At 44.9% G+C, this 13,192-nt stretch overlaps 10 non-coding genes across 10 annotated transcripts; all 10 read right to left on the bottom strand.

The window, feature by feature from the left end:
- Positions 1-678: 678 nt before the first annotated feature.
- On the bottom strand, positions 679-869 carry LOC141198031 (U2 spliceosomal RNA). Its single transcript, XR_012269997.1, has one exon. It is a non-coding gene; the product is annotated as a U2 spliceosomal RNA (small nuclear RNA).
- A 1,115-nt stretch (positions 870-1,984) lies between these two features.
- Positions 1,985-2,175, bottom strand: LOC141198510 (U2 spliceosomal RNA). The gene has a single exon (XR_012270457.1). It is a non-coding gene; the product is annotated as a U2 spliceosomal RNA (small nuclear RNA).
- Positions 2,176-3,290: 1,115 nt separating this feature from the next.
- Positions 3,291-3,481, bottom strand: LOC141198030 (U2 spliceosomal RNA). The gene has a single exon (XR_012269996.1). It is a non-coding gene; the product is annotated as a U2 spliceosomal RNA (small nuclear RNA).
- A 1,115-nt stretch (positions 3,482-4,596) lies between these two features.
- LOC141198425 (U2 spliceosomal RNA) lies at positions 4,597-4,787 on the bottom strand. Its single transcript, XR_012270376.1, has one exon. It is a non-coding gene; the product is annotated as a U2 spliceosomal RNA (small nuclear RNA).
- A 1,121-nt stretch (positions 4,788-5,908) lies between these two features.
- Positions 5,909-6,099, bottom strand: LOC141198029 (U2 spliceosomal RNA). Its single transcript, XR_012269995.1, has one exon. It is a non-coding gene; the product is annotated as a U2 spliceosomal RNA (small nuclear RNA).
- A 1,115-nt stretch (positions 6,100-7,214) lies between these two features.
- Positions 7,215-7,404, bottom strand: LOC141197853 (U2 spliceosomal RNA). Its single transcript, XR_012269880.1, has one exon. It is a non-coding gene; the product is annotated as a U2 spliceosomal RNA (small nuclear RNA).
- Positions 7,405-8,519: 1,115 nt separating this feature from the next.
- LOC141198509 (U2 spliceosomal RNA) lies at positions 8,520-8,710 on the bottom strand. Its single transcript, XR_012270456.1, has one exon. It is a non-coding gene; the product is annotated as a U2 spliceosomal RNA (small nuclear RNA).
- A 1,115-nt stretch (positions 8,711-9,825) lies between these two features.
- LOC141198019 (U2 spliceosomal RNA) lies at positions 9,826-10,016 on the bottom strand. Its single transcript, XR_012269993.1, has one exon. It is a non-coding gene; the product is annotated as a U2 spliceosomal RNA (small nuclear RNA).
- Positions 10,017-11,131: 1,115 nt separating this feature from the next.
- On the bottom strand, positions 11,132-11,322 carry LOC141198508 (U2 spliceosomal RNA). Its single transcript, XR_012270455.1, has one exon. It is a non-coding gene; the product is annotated as a U2 spliceosomal RNA (small nuclear RNA).
- Positions 11,323-12,437: 1,115 nt separating this feature from the next.
- Positions 12,438-12,628, bottom strand: LOC141198506 (U2 spliceosomal RNA). Its single transcript, XR_012270454.1, has one exon. It is a non-coding gene; the product is annotated as a U2 spliceosomal RNA (small nuclear RNA).
- Positions 12,629-13,192: the final 564 nt, after the last annotated feature.

Below are 13,192 nucleotides of genomic sequence, written 5' to 3'. Positions count from 1 at the left end.
ACATTCCATCTACTGCAGGCAGGATACCTGGCTGGCTGAATGTCGCTGAGAAGCTCACAGAGACCGCCATAAGCAACAGTTTAACAGAATGCCACAGACTAATCAACCAAACTTTTTGGGTTGGGTTCTCTTTTATAGTCTGCAGGCATTAAATGAAAGAAGTCAGTGTTCCAGCAGAAGGAGACAACGTTTCAGAAAAGGCATTGTAGCAAACCAAAAAAGAAATTTTAAGCGCAGCAGAGTAACCAGCGCACATACCTGTTAGCTCAGGTGAGTTTAAAAGGCTGCTGTTGATAACAAGGGCATTTGCTAAATAGATGGTGTGTGTGCAACAATATACTGAAAGGTCAATTATATTGTGCAGCTTATCTCACCACCTGTAGTTATTTAGGTGAAAGCTCCAAAATGCTTGCCTAATATGTCTGTTTATCCAAAAGGAAGTAAAAAGGGAGAGCTAGAAAGATAGCATTGCATCACATTACATGGCAATGCAATGCACAGTTGCTGAAGTTGAACCAAAATGAGCTTGTAATCTGGCTTCTGCAACTTTGAACATGAAAAATCCAATGAGGAGAAGAAAAGCAAAGCCAAAGAGTCCATCCCAAAATCTGACAAACAAGCAAAATGAACAAAAAACATTGAATTAAATTCTTTCTGATTTTAGAAACTGCATTAAAGAAGGGGTGCACCGGTCCTGGAGATACTGCAATACCAGGTCAATGCGTGGAGTGGACAGAGCAAGCTCTTTTTCCATCTCCCTGTTCTAAAAATCCATTTAATATATGGTCCCCAGATAGGGGACGTATCAGATATTAAACTGATAAGAACAGATACTACACTTGATCTTAGCCAAAAGGCCGAGAAGCGATAACCAGAATTGGTTTCAAACTACGGAGCCACCCAAGGATCCTGAAAAGTCCATTTGTGGAGATGAGCTCCTGGACTCCCGTTAAGAAGACATGTTGTCAACCTCTAGATCCCTTACATGCCTGCACTTTTCGGCTTGCTGCTGCTGCAATCCACGCGTTTTAGATCTGCATAACTCCACCTCTTTAAACACAGCACCTTCACCCCCTGCTGTTCCCACCCGCCTCAACACCGTTGGAAGGGAGGAGAACCAATTAAGGCGGGGGGTGGGGTGGAACGAGCAGCTGTCTACCCTTAGCAGGAGGGCTCCTGATTACATACCTCTCCTGCTGCTGCTGCTGCTGGCTGTCCAGCAGCAAACTGAAGGTGGCTGCTGCTGTGCACAGGTATATAAAGGCTCAGAGCCTATTATGACACGCGCAGCCAGCGTTCCATTGCCACATTCCATCTACTGCAGGCAGGATACCTGGCTGGCTGAATGTCGCTGAGAAGCTCACAGAGACCGCCATAAGCAACAGTTTAACAGAATGCCACAGACTAATCAACCAAACTTTTTGGGTTGGGTTCTCTTTTATAGTCTGCAGGCATTAAATGAAAGAAGTCAGTGTTCCAGCAGAAGGAGACAACGTTTCAGAAAAGGCATTGTAGCAAACCAAAAAAGAAATTTTAAGCGCAGCAGAGTAACCAGCGCACATACCTGTTAGCTCAGGTGAGTTTAAAAGGCTGCTGTTGATAACAAGGGCATTTGCTAAATAGATGGTGTGTGTGCAACAATATACTGAAAGGTCAATTATATTGTGCAGCTTATCTCACCACCTGTAGTTATTTAGGTGAAAGCTCCAAAATGCTTGCCTAATATGTCTGTTTATCCAAAAGGAAGTAAAAAGGGAGAGCTAGAAAGATAGCATTGCATCACATTACATGGCAATGCAATGCACAGTTGCTGAAGTTGAACCAAAATGAGCTTGTAATCTGGCTTCTGCAACTTTGAACATGAAAAATCCAATGAGGAGAAGAAAAGCAAAGCCAAAGAGTCCATCCCAAAATCCGACAAACAAGCAAAATGAACAAAAAACATTGAATTCAATTCTTTCTGATTTTAGAAACTGCATTAAAGAAGGGGTGCACCGGTCCTGGAGATACTGCAATACCAGGTCAATGCGTGGAGTGGACAGAGCAAGCTCTTTTTCCATCTCCCTGTTCTAAAAATCCATTTAATATATGGTCCCCAGATAGGGTACGTATCAGATATTAAACTGATAAGAACAGATACTACACTTGATCTTAGCCAAAAGGCCGAGAAGCGATAACCAGAATTGGTTTCAAACTACGGAGCCACCCAAGGATCCTGAAAAGTCCATTTGTGGAGATGAGCTCCTGGACTCCCGTTAAGAAGACATGTTGTCAACCTCTAGATCCCTTACATGCCTGCACTTTTCGGCTTGCTGCTGCTGCAATCCACGCGTTTTAGATCTGCATAACTCCACCTCTTTAAACACAGCACCTTCACCCCCTGCTGTTCCCACCCGCCTCAACACCGTTGGAAGGGAGGAGAACCAATTAAGGCGGGGGGTGGGGTGGAACGAGCAGCTGTCTACCCTTAGCAGGAGGGCTCCTGATTACATACCTCTCCTGCTGCTGCTGCTGCTGGCTGTCCAGCAGCAGACTGAAGGTGGCTGCTGCTGTGCACAGGTATATAAAGGCTCAGAGCCTATTATGACACGCGCAGCCAGCGTTCCATTGCCACATTCCATCTACTGCAGGCAGGATACCTGGCTGGCTGAATGTCGCTGAGAAGCTCACAGAGACCGCCATAAGCAACAGTTTAACAGAATGCCACAGACTAATCAACCAAACTTTTTGGGTTGGGTTCTCTTTTATAGTCTGCAGGCATTAAATGAAAGAAGTCAGTGTTCCAGCAGAAGGAGACAACGTTTCAGAAAAGGCATTGTAGCAAACCAAAAAAGAAATTTTAAGCGCAGCAGAGTAACCAGCGCACATACCTGTTAGCTCAGGTGAGTTTAAAAGGCTGCTGTTGATAACAAGGGCATTTGCTAAATAGATGGTGTGTGTGCAACAATATACTGAAAGGTCAATTATATTGTGCAGCTTATCTCACCACCTGTAGTTATTTAGGTGAAAGCTCCAAAATGCTTGCCTAATATGTCTGTTTATCCAAAAGGAAGTAAAAAGGGAGAGCTAGAAAGATAGCATTGCATCACATTACATGGCAATGCAATGCACAGTTGCTGAAGTTGAACCAAAATGAGCTTGTAATCTGGCTTCTGCAACTTTGAACATGAAAAATCCAATGAGGAGAAGAAAAGCAAAGCCAAAGAGTCCATCCCAAAATCCGACAAACAAGCAAAATGAACAAAAAACATTGAATTCAATTCTTTCTGATTTTAGAAACTGCATTAAAGAAGGGGTGCACCGGTCCTGGAGATACTGCAATACCAGGTCAATGCGTGGAGTGGACAGAGCAAGCTCTTTTTCCATCTCCCTGTTCTAAAAATCCATTTAATATATGGTCCCCAGATAGGGGACGTATCAGATATTAAACTGATAAGAACAGATACTACACTTGATCTTAGCCAAAAGGCCGAGAAGCGATAACCAGAATTGGTTTCAAACTACGGAGCCACCCAACGATCCTAAAAAGTCCATTTGTGGAGATGAGCTCCTGGACTCCCGTTAAGAAGACATGTTGTCAACCTATAGATCCCTTACATGCCTGCACTTTTCGGCTTGCTGCTGCTGCAATCCACGCGTTTTAGATCTGCATAACTCCACCTCTTTAAACACAGCACCTTCACCCCCTGCTGTTCCCACCCGCCTCAACACCGTTGGAAGGGAGGAGAACCAATTAGGGCGGGGGGTGGGGTGGAACGAGCAGCTGTCTACCCTTAGCAGGAGGGCTCCTGATTACATACCTCTCCTGCTGCTGCTGCTGCTGGCTGTCCAGCAGCAGACTGAAGGTGGCTGCTGCTGTGCACAGGTATATAAAGGCTCAGAGCCTATTATGACACGCGCAGCCAGCGTTCCATTGCCACATTCCATCTACTGCAGGCAGGATACCTGGCTGGCTGAATGTCGCTGAGAAGCTCACAGAGACCGCCATAAGCAACAGTTTAACAGAATGCCACAGACTAATCAACCAAACTTTTTGGGTTGGGTTCTCTTTTATAGTCTGCAGGCATTAAATGAAAGAAGTCAGTGTTCCAGCAGAAGGAGACAACGTTTCAGAAAAGGCATTGTAGCAAACCAAAAAAGAAATTTTAAGCGCAGCAGAGTAACCAGCGCACATACCTGTTAGCTCAGGTGAGTTTAAAAGGCTGCTGTTGATAACAAGGGCATTTGCTAAATAGATGGTGTGTGTGCAACAATATACTGAAAGGTCAATTATATTGTGCAGCTTATCTCACCACCTGTAGTTATTTAGGTGAAAGCTCCAAAATGCTTGCCTAATATGTCTGTTTATCCAAAAGGAAGTAAAAAGGGAGAGCTAGAAAGATAGCATTGCATCACATTACATGGCAATGCAATGCACAGTTGCTGAAGTTGAACCAAAATGAGCTTGTAATCTGGCTTCTGCAACTTTGAACATGAAAAATCCAATGAGGAGAAGAAAAGCAAAGCCAAAGAGTCCATCCCAAAATCCGACAAACAAGCAAAATGAACAAAAAACATTGAATTCAATTCTTTCTGATTTTAGAAACTGCATTAAAGAAGGGGTGCACCGGTCCTGGAGATACTGCAATACCAGGTCAATGCGTGGAGTGGACAGAGCAAGCTCTTTTTCCATCTCCCTGTTCTAAAAATCCATTTAATATATGGTCCCCAGATAGGGGACGTATCAGATATTAAACTGATAAGAACAGATACTACACTTGATCTAAGCCAAAAGGCCGAGAAGCGATAACCAGAATTGGTTTCAAACTACGGAGCCACCCAAGGATCCTGAAAAGTCCATTTGTGGAGATGAGCTCCTGGACTCCCGTTAAGAAGACATGTTGTCAACCTCTAGATCCCTTACATGCCTGCACTTTTCGGCTTGCTGCTGCTGCAATCCACGCGTTTTAGATCTGCATAACTCCACCTCTTTAAACACAGCACCTTCACCCCCTGCTGTTCCCACCCGCCTCAACACCGTTGGAAGGGAGGAGAACCAATTAAGGCGGGGGGTGGGGTGGAACGAGCAGCTGTCTACCCTTAGCAGGAGGGCTCCTGATTACATACCTCTCCTGCTGCTGCTGCTGCTGCTGCTGGCTGTCCAGCAGCAGACTGAAGGTGGCTGCTGCTGTGCACAGGTATATAAAGGCTCAGAGCCTATTATGACACGCGCAGCCAGCGTTCCATTGCCACATTCCATCTACTGCAGGCAGGATACCTGGCTGGCTGAATGTCGCTGAGAAGCTCACAGAGACCGCCATAAGCAACAGTTTAACAGAATGCCACAGACTAATCAACCAAACTTTTTGGGTTGGGTTCTCTTTTATAGTCTGCAGGCATTAAATGAAAGAAGTCAGTGTTCCAGCAGAAGGAGACAACGTTTCAGAAAAGGCATTGTAGCAAACCAAAAAAGAAATTTTAAGCGCAGCAGAGTAACCAGCGCACATACCTGTTAGCTCAGGTGAGTTTAAAAGGCTGCTGTTGATAACAAGGGCATTTGCTAAATAGATGGTGTGTGTGCAACAATATACTGAAAGGTCAATTATATTGTGCAGCTTATCTCACCACCTGTAGTTATTTAGGTGAAAGCTCCAAAATGCTTGCCTAATATGTCTGTTTATCCAAAAGGAAGTAAAAAGGGAGAGCTAGAAAGATAGCATTGCATCACATTACATGGCAATGCAATGCACAGTTGCTGAAGTTGAACCAAAATGAGCTTGTAATCTGGCTTCTGCAACTTTGAACATGAAAAATCCAAGGAGGAGAAGAAAAGCAAAGCCAAAGAGTCCATCGCAAAATCCGACAAACAAGCAAAATGAACAAAAAACATTGAATTCAATTCTTTCTGATTTTAGAAACTGCATTAAAGAAGGGGTGCACCGGTCCTGGAGATACTGCAATACCAGGTCAATGCGTGGAGTGGACAGAGCAAGCTCTTTTTCCATCTCCCTGTTCTAAAAATCCATTTAATATATGGTCCCCAGATAGGGGACGTATCAGATATTAAACTGATAAGAACAGATACTACACTTGATCTTAGCCAAAAGGCCGAGAAGCGATAACCAGAATTGGTTTCAAACTACGGAGCCACCCAACGATCCTGAAAAGTCCATTTGTGGAGATGAGCTCCTGGACTCCCGTTAAGAAGACATGTTGTCAACCTATAGATCCCTTACATGCCTGCACTTTTCGGCTTGCTGCTGCTGCAATCCACGCGTTTTAGATCTGCATAACTCCACCTCTTTAAACACAGCACCTTCACCCCCTGCTGTTCCCACCCGCCTCAACACCGTTGGAAGGGAGGAGAACCAATTAGGGCGGGGGGTGGGGTGGAACGAGCAGCTGTCTACCCTTAGCAGGAGGGCTCCTGATTACATACCTCTCCTGCTGCTGCTGCTGCTGGCTGTCCAGCAGCAGACTGAAGGTGGCTGCTGCTGTGCACAGGTATATAAAGGCTCAGAGCCTATTATGACACGCGCAGCCAGCGTTCCATTGCCACATTCCATCTACTGCAGGCAGGATACCTGGCTGGCTGAATGTCGCTGAGAAGCTCACAGAGACCGCCATAAGCAACAGTTTAACAGAATGCCACAGACTAATCAACCAAACTTTTTGGGTTGGGTTCTCTTTTATAGTCTGCAGGCATTAAATGAAAGAAGTCAGTGTTCCAGCAGAAGGAGACAACGTTTCAGAAAAGGCATTGTAGCAAACCAAAAAAGAAATTTTAAGCGCAGCAGAGTAACCAGCGCACATACCTGTTAGCTCAGGTGAGTTTAAAAGGCTGCTGTTGATAACAAGGGCATTTGCTAAATAGATGGTGTGTGTGCAACAATATACTGAAAGGTCAATTATATTGTGCAGCTTATCTCACCACCTGTAGTTATTTAGGTGAAAGCTCCAAAATGCTTGCCTAATATGTCTGTTTATCCAAAAGGAAGTAAAAAGGGAGAGCTAGAAAGATAGCATTGCATCACATTACATGGCAATGCAATGCACAGTTGCTGAAGTTGAACCAAAATGAGCTTGTAATCTGGCTTCTGCAACTTTGAACATGAAAAATCCAATGAGGAGAAGAAAAGCAAAGCCAAAGAGTCCATCCCAAAATCCGACAAACAAGCAAAATGAACAAAAAACATTGAATTCAATTCTTTCTGATTTTAGAAACTGCATTAAAGAAGGGGTGCACCGGTCCTGGAGATACTGCAATACCAGGTCAATGCGTGGAGTGGACAGAGCAAGCTCTTTTTCCATCTCCCTGTTCTAAAAATCCATTTAATATATGGTCCCAGATAGGGGACGTATCAGATATTAAACTGATAAGAACAGATACTACACTTGATCTTAGCCAAAAGGCCGAGAAGCGATAACCAGAATTGGTTTCAAACTACGGAGCCACCCAAGGATCCTGAAAAGTCCATTTGTGGAGATGAGCTCCTGGACTCCCGTTAAGAAGACATGTTGTCAACCTCTAGATCCCTTACATGCCTGCACTTTTCGGCTTGCTGCTGCTGCAATCCACGCGTTTTAGATCTGCATAACTCCACCTCTTTAAACACAGCACCTTCACCCCCTGCTGTTCCCACCCGCCTCAACACCGTTGGAAGGGAGGAGAACCAATTAAGGCGGGGGGTGGGGTGGAACGAGCAGCTGTCTACCCTTAGCAGGAGGGCTCCTGATTACATACCTCTCCTGCTGCTGCTGCTGCTGGCTGTCCAGCAGCAGACTGAAGGTGGCTGCTGCTGTGCACAGGTATATAAAGGCTCAGAGCCTATTATGACACGCGCAGCCAGCGTTCCATTGCCACATTCCATCTACTGCAGGCAGGATACCTGGCTGGCTGAATGTCGCTGAGAAGCTCACAGAGACCGCCATAAGCAACAGTTTAACAGAATGCCACAGACTAATCAACCAAACTTTTTGGGTTGGGTTCTCTTTTATAGTCTGCAGGCATTAAATGAAAGAAGTCAGTGTTCCAGCAGAAGGAGACAACGTTTCAGAAAAGGCATTGTAGCAAACCAAAAAAGAAATTTTAAGCGCAGCAGAGTAACCAGCGCACATACCTGTTAGCTCAGGTGAGTTTAAAAGGCTGCTGTTGATAACAAGGGCATTTGCTAAATAGATGGTGTGTGTGCAACAATATACTGAAAGGTCAATTATATTGTGCAGCTTATCTCACCACCTGTAGTTATTTAGGTGAAAGCTCCAAAATGCTTGCCTAATATGTCTGTTTATCCAAAAGGAAGTAAAAAGGGAGAGCTAGAAAGATAGCATTGCATCACATTACATGGCAATGCAATGCACAGTTGCTGAAGTTGAACCAAAATGAGCTTGTAATCTGGCTTCTGCAACTTTGAACATGAAAAATCCAATGAGGAGAAGAAAAGCAAAGCCAAAGAGTCCATCCCAAAATCCGACAAACAAGCAAAATGAACAAAAAACATTGAATTCAATTCTTTCTGATTTTAGAAACTGCATTAAAGAAGGGGTGCACCGGTCCTGGAGATACTGCAATACCAGGTCAATGCGTGGAGTGGACAGAGCAAGCTCTTTTTCCATCTCCCTGTTCTAAAAATCCATTTAATATATGGTCCCCAGATAGGGTACGTATCAGATATTAAACTGATAAGAACAGATACTACACTTGATCTTAGCCAAAAGGCCGAGAAGCGATAACCAGAATTGGTTTCAAACTACGGAGCCACCCAAGGATCCTGAAAAGTCCATTTGTGGAGATGAGCTCCTGGACTCCCGTTAAGAAGACATGTTGTCAACCTCTAGATCCCTTACATGCCTGCACTTTTCGGCTTGCTGCTGCTGCAATCCACGCGTTTTAGATCTGCATAACTCCACCTCTTTAAACACAGCACCTTCACCCCCTGCTGTTCCCACCCGCCTCAACACCGTTGGAAGGGAGGAGAACCAATTAAGGCGGGGGGTGGGGTGGAACGAGCAGCTGTCTACCCTTAGCAGGAGGGCTCCTGATTACATACCTCTCCTGCTGCTGCTGCTGCTGGCTGTCCAGCAGCAGACTGAAGGTGGCTGCTGCTGTGCACAGGTATATAAAGGCTCAGAGCCTATTATGACACGCGCAGCCAGCGTTCCATTGCCACATTCCATCTACTGCAGGCAGGATACCTGGCTGGCTGAATGTCGCTGAGAAGCTCACAGAGACCGCCATAAGCAACAGTTTAACAGAATGCCACAGACTAATCAACCAAACTTTTTGGGTTGGGTTCTCTTTTATAGTCTGCAGGCATTAAATGAAAGAAGTCAGTGTTCCAGCAGAAGGAGACAACGTTTCAGAAAAGGCATTGTAGCAAACCAAAAAAGAAATTTTAAGCGCAGCAGAGTAACCAGCGCACATACCTGTTAGCTCAGGTGAGTTTAAAAGGCTGCTGTTGATAACAAGGGCATTTGCTAAATAGATGGTGTGTGTGCAACAATATACTGAAAGGTCAATTATATTGTGCAGCTTATCTCACCACCTGTAGTTATTTAGGTGAAAGCTCCAAAATGCTTGCCTAATATGTCTGTTTATCCAAAAGGAAGTAAAAAGGGAGAGCTAGAAAGATAGCATTGCATCACATTACATGGCAATGCAATGCACAGTTGCTGAAGTTGAACCAAAATGAGCTTGTAATCTGGCTTCTGCAACTTTGAACATGAAAAATCCAATGAGGAGAAGAAAAGCAAAGCCAAAGAGTCCATCCCAAAATCCGACAAACAAGCAAAATGAACAAAAAACATTGAATTCAATTCTTTCTGATTTTAGAAACTGCATTAAAGAAGGGGTGCACCGGTCCTGGAGATACTGCAATACCAGGTCAATGCGTGGAGTGGACAGAGCAAGCTCTTTTTCCATCTCCCTGTTCTAAAAATCCATTTAATATATGGTCCCCAGATAGGGGACGTATCAGATATTAAACTGATAAGAACAGATACTACACTTGATCTTAGCCAAAAGGCCGAGAAGCGATAACCAGAATTGGTTTCAAACTACGGAGCCACCCAAGGATCCTGAAAAGTCCATTTGTGGAGATGAGCTCCTGGACTCCCGTTAAGAAGACATGTTGTCAACCTCTAGATCCCTTACATGCCTGCACTTTTCGGCTTGCTGCTGCTGCAATCCACGCGTTTTAGATCTGCATAACTCCACCTCTTTAAACACAGCACCTTCACCCCCTGCTGTTCCCACCCGCCTCAACACCGTTGGAAGGGAGGAGAACCAATTAAGGCGGGGGGTGGGGTGGAACGAGCAGCTGTCTACCCTTAGCAGGAGGGCTCCTGATTACATACCTCTCCTGCTGCTGCTGCTGCTGGCTGTCCAGCAGCAGACTGAAGGTGGCTGCTGCTGTGCACAGGTATATAAAGGCTCAGAGCCTATTATGACACGCGCAGCCAGCGTTCCATTGCCACATTCCATCTACTGCAGGCAGGATACCTGGCTGGCTGAATGTCGCTGAGAAGCTCACAGAGACCGCCATAAGCAACAGTTTAACAGAATGCCACAGACTAATCAACCAAACTTTTTGGGTTGGGTTCTCTTTTATAGTCTGCAGGCATTAAATGAAAGAAGTCAGTGTTCCAGCAGAAGGAGACAACGTTTCAGAAAAGGCATTGTAGCAAACCAAAAAAGAAATTTTAAGCGCAGCAGAGTAACCAGCGCACATACCTGTTAGCTCAGGTGAGTTTAAAAGGCTGCTGTTGATAACAAGGGCATTTGCTAAATAGATGGTGTGTGTGCAACAATATACTGAAAGGTCAATTATATTGTGCAGCTTATCTCACCACCTGTAGTTATTTAGGTGAAAGCTCCAAAATGCTTGCCTAATATGTCTGTTTATCCAAAAGGAAGTAAAAAGGGAGAGCTAGAAAGATAGCATTGCATCACATTACATGGCAATGCAATGCACAGTTGCTGAAGTTGAACCAAAATGAGCTTGTAATCTGGCTTCTGCAACTTTGAACATGAAAAATCCAATGAGGAGAAGAAAAGCAAAGCCAAAGAGTCCATCCCAAAATCCGACAAACAAGCAAAATGAACAAAAAACATTGAATTCAATTCTTTCTGATTTTAGAAACTGCATTAAAGAAGGGGTGCACCGGTCCTGGAGATACTGCAATACCAGGTCAATGCGTGGAGTGGACAGAGCAAGCTCTTTTTCCATCTCCCTGTTCTAAAAATCCATTTAATATATGGTCCCCAGATAGGGTACGTATCAGATATTAAACTGATAAGAACAGATACTACACTTGATCTTAGCCAAAAGGCCGAGAAGCGATAACCAGAATTGGTTTCAAACTACGGAGCCACCCAAGGATCCTGAAAAGTCCATTTGTGGAGATGAGCTCCTGGACTCCCGTTAAGAAGACATGTTGTCAACCTCTAGATCCCTTACATGCCTGCACTTTTCGGCTTGCTGCTGCTGCAATCCACGCGTTTTAGATCTGCATAACTCCACCTCTTTAAACACAGCACCTTCACCCCCTGCTGTTCCCACCCGCCTCAACACCGTTGGAAGGGAGGAGAACCAATTAAGGCGGGGGGTGGGGTGGAACGAGCAGCTGTCTACCCTTAGCAGGAGGGCTCCTGATTACATACCTCTCCTGCTGCTGCTGCTGCTGGCTGTCCAGCAGCAGACTGAAGGTGGCTGCTGCTGTGCACAGGTATATAAAGGCTCAGAGCCTATTATGACACGCGCAGCCAGCGTTCCATTGCCACATTCCATCTACTGCAGGCAGGATACCTGGCTGGCTGAATGTCGCTGAGAAGCTCACAGAGACCGCCATAAGCAACAGTTTAACAGAATGCCACAGACTAATCAACCAAACTTTTTGGGTTGGGTTCTCTTTTATAGTCTGCAGGCATTAAATGAAAGAAGTCAGTGTTCCAGCAGAAGGAGACAACGTTTCAGAAAAGGCATTGTAGCAAACCAAAAAAGAAATTTTAAGCGCAGCAGAGTAACCAGCGCACATACCTGTTAGCTCAGGTGAGTTTAAAAGGCTGCTGTTGATAACAAGGGCATTTGCTAAATAGATGGTGTGTGTGCAACAATATACTGAAAGGTCAATTATATTGTGCAGCTTATCTCACCACCTGTAGTTATTTAGGTGAAAGCTCCAAAATGCTTGCCTAATATGTCTGTTTATCCAAAAGGAAGTAAAAAGGGAGAGCTAGAAAGATAGCATTGCATCACATTACATGGCAATGCAATGCACAGTTGCTGAAGTTGAACCAAAATGAGCTTGTAATCTGGCTTCTGCAACTTTGAACATGAAAAATCCAATGAGGAGAAGAAAAGCAAAGCCAAAGAGTCCATCCCAAAATCCGACAAACAAGCAAAATGAACAAAAAACATTGAATTCAATTCTTTCTGATTTTAGAAACTGCATTAAAGAAGGGGTGCACCGGTCCTGGAGATACTGCAATACCAGGTCAATGCGTGGAGTGGACAGAGCAAGCTCTTTTTCCATCTCCCTGTTCTAAAAATCCATTTAATATATGGTCCCCAGATAGGGTACGTATCAGATATTAAACTGATAAGAACAGATACTACACTTGATCTTAGCCAAAAGGCCGAGAAGCGATAACCAGAATTGGTTTCAAACTACGGAGCCACCCAAGGATCCTGAAAAGTCCATTTGTGGAGATGAGCTCCTGGACTCCCGTTAAGAAGACATGTTGTCAACCTCTAGATCCCTTACATGCCTGCACTTTTCGGCTTGCTGCTGCTGCAATCCACGCGTTTTAGATCTGCATAACTCCACCTCTTTAAACACAGCACCTTCACCCCCTGCTGTTCCCACCCGCCTCAACACCGTTGGAAGGGAGGAGAACCAATTAAGGCGGGGGGTGGGGTGGAACGAGCAGCTGTCTACCCTTAGCAGGAGGGCTCCTGATTACATACCTCTCCTGCTGCTGCTGCTGCTGGCTGTCCAGCAGCAGACTGAAGGTGGCTGCTGCTGTGCACAGGTATATAAAGGCTCAGAGCCTATTATGACACGCGCAGCCAGCGTTCCATTGCCACATTCCATCTACTGCAGGCAGGATACCTGGCTGGCTGAATGTCGCTGAGAAGCTCACAGAGACCGCCATAAGCAACAGTTTAACAGAATGCCACAGACTAATCAACCAAACTTTTTGGGTTGGGTT

Source organism: Phyllobates terribilis, unplaced genomic scaffold (genome assembly GCF_046119375.1).
Source record: "Phyllobates terribilis strain yellow unplaced genomic scaffold, ASM4611937v1 Scaffold_94__1_contigs__length_6153435, whole genome shotgun sequence".
NCBI classification, from domain to species: domain Eukaryota; kingdom Metazoa; phylum Chordata; class Amphibia; order Anura; family Dendrobatidae; genus Phyllobates; species Phyllobates terribilis.
This window is presented reverse-complemented; position numbering and strand designations above follow the sequence as displayed.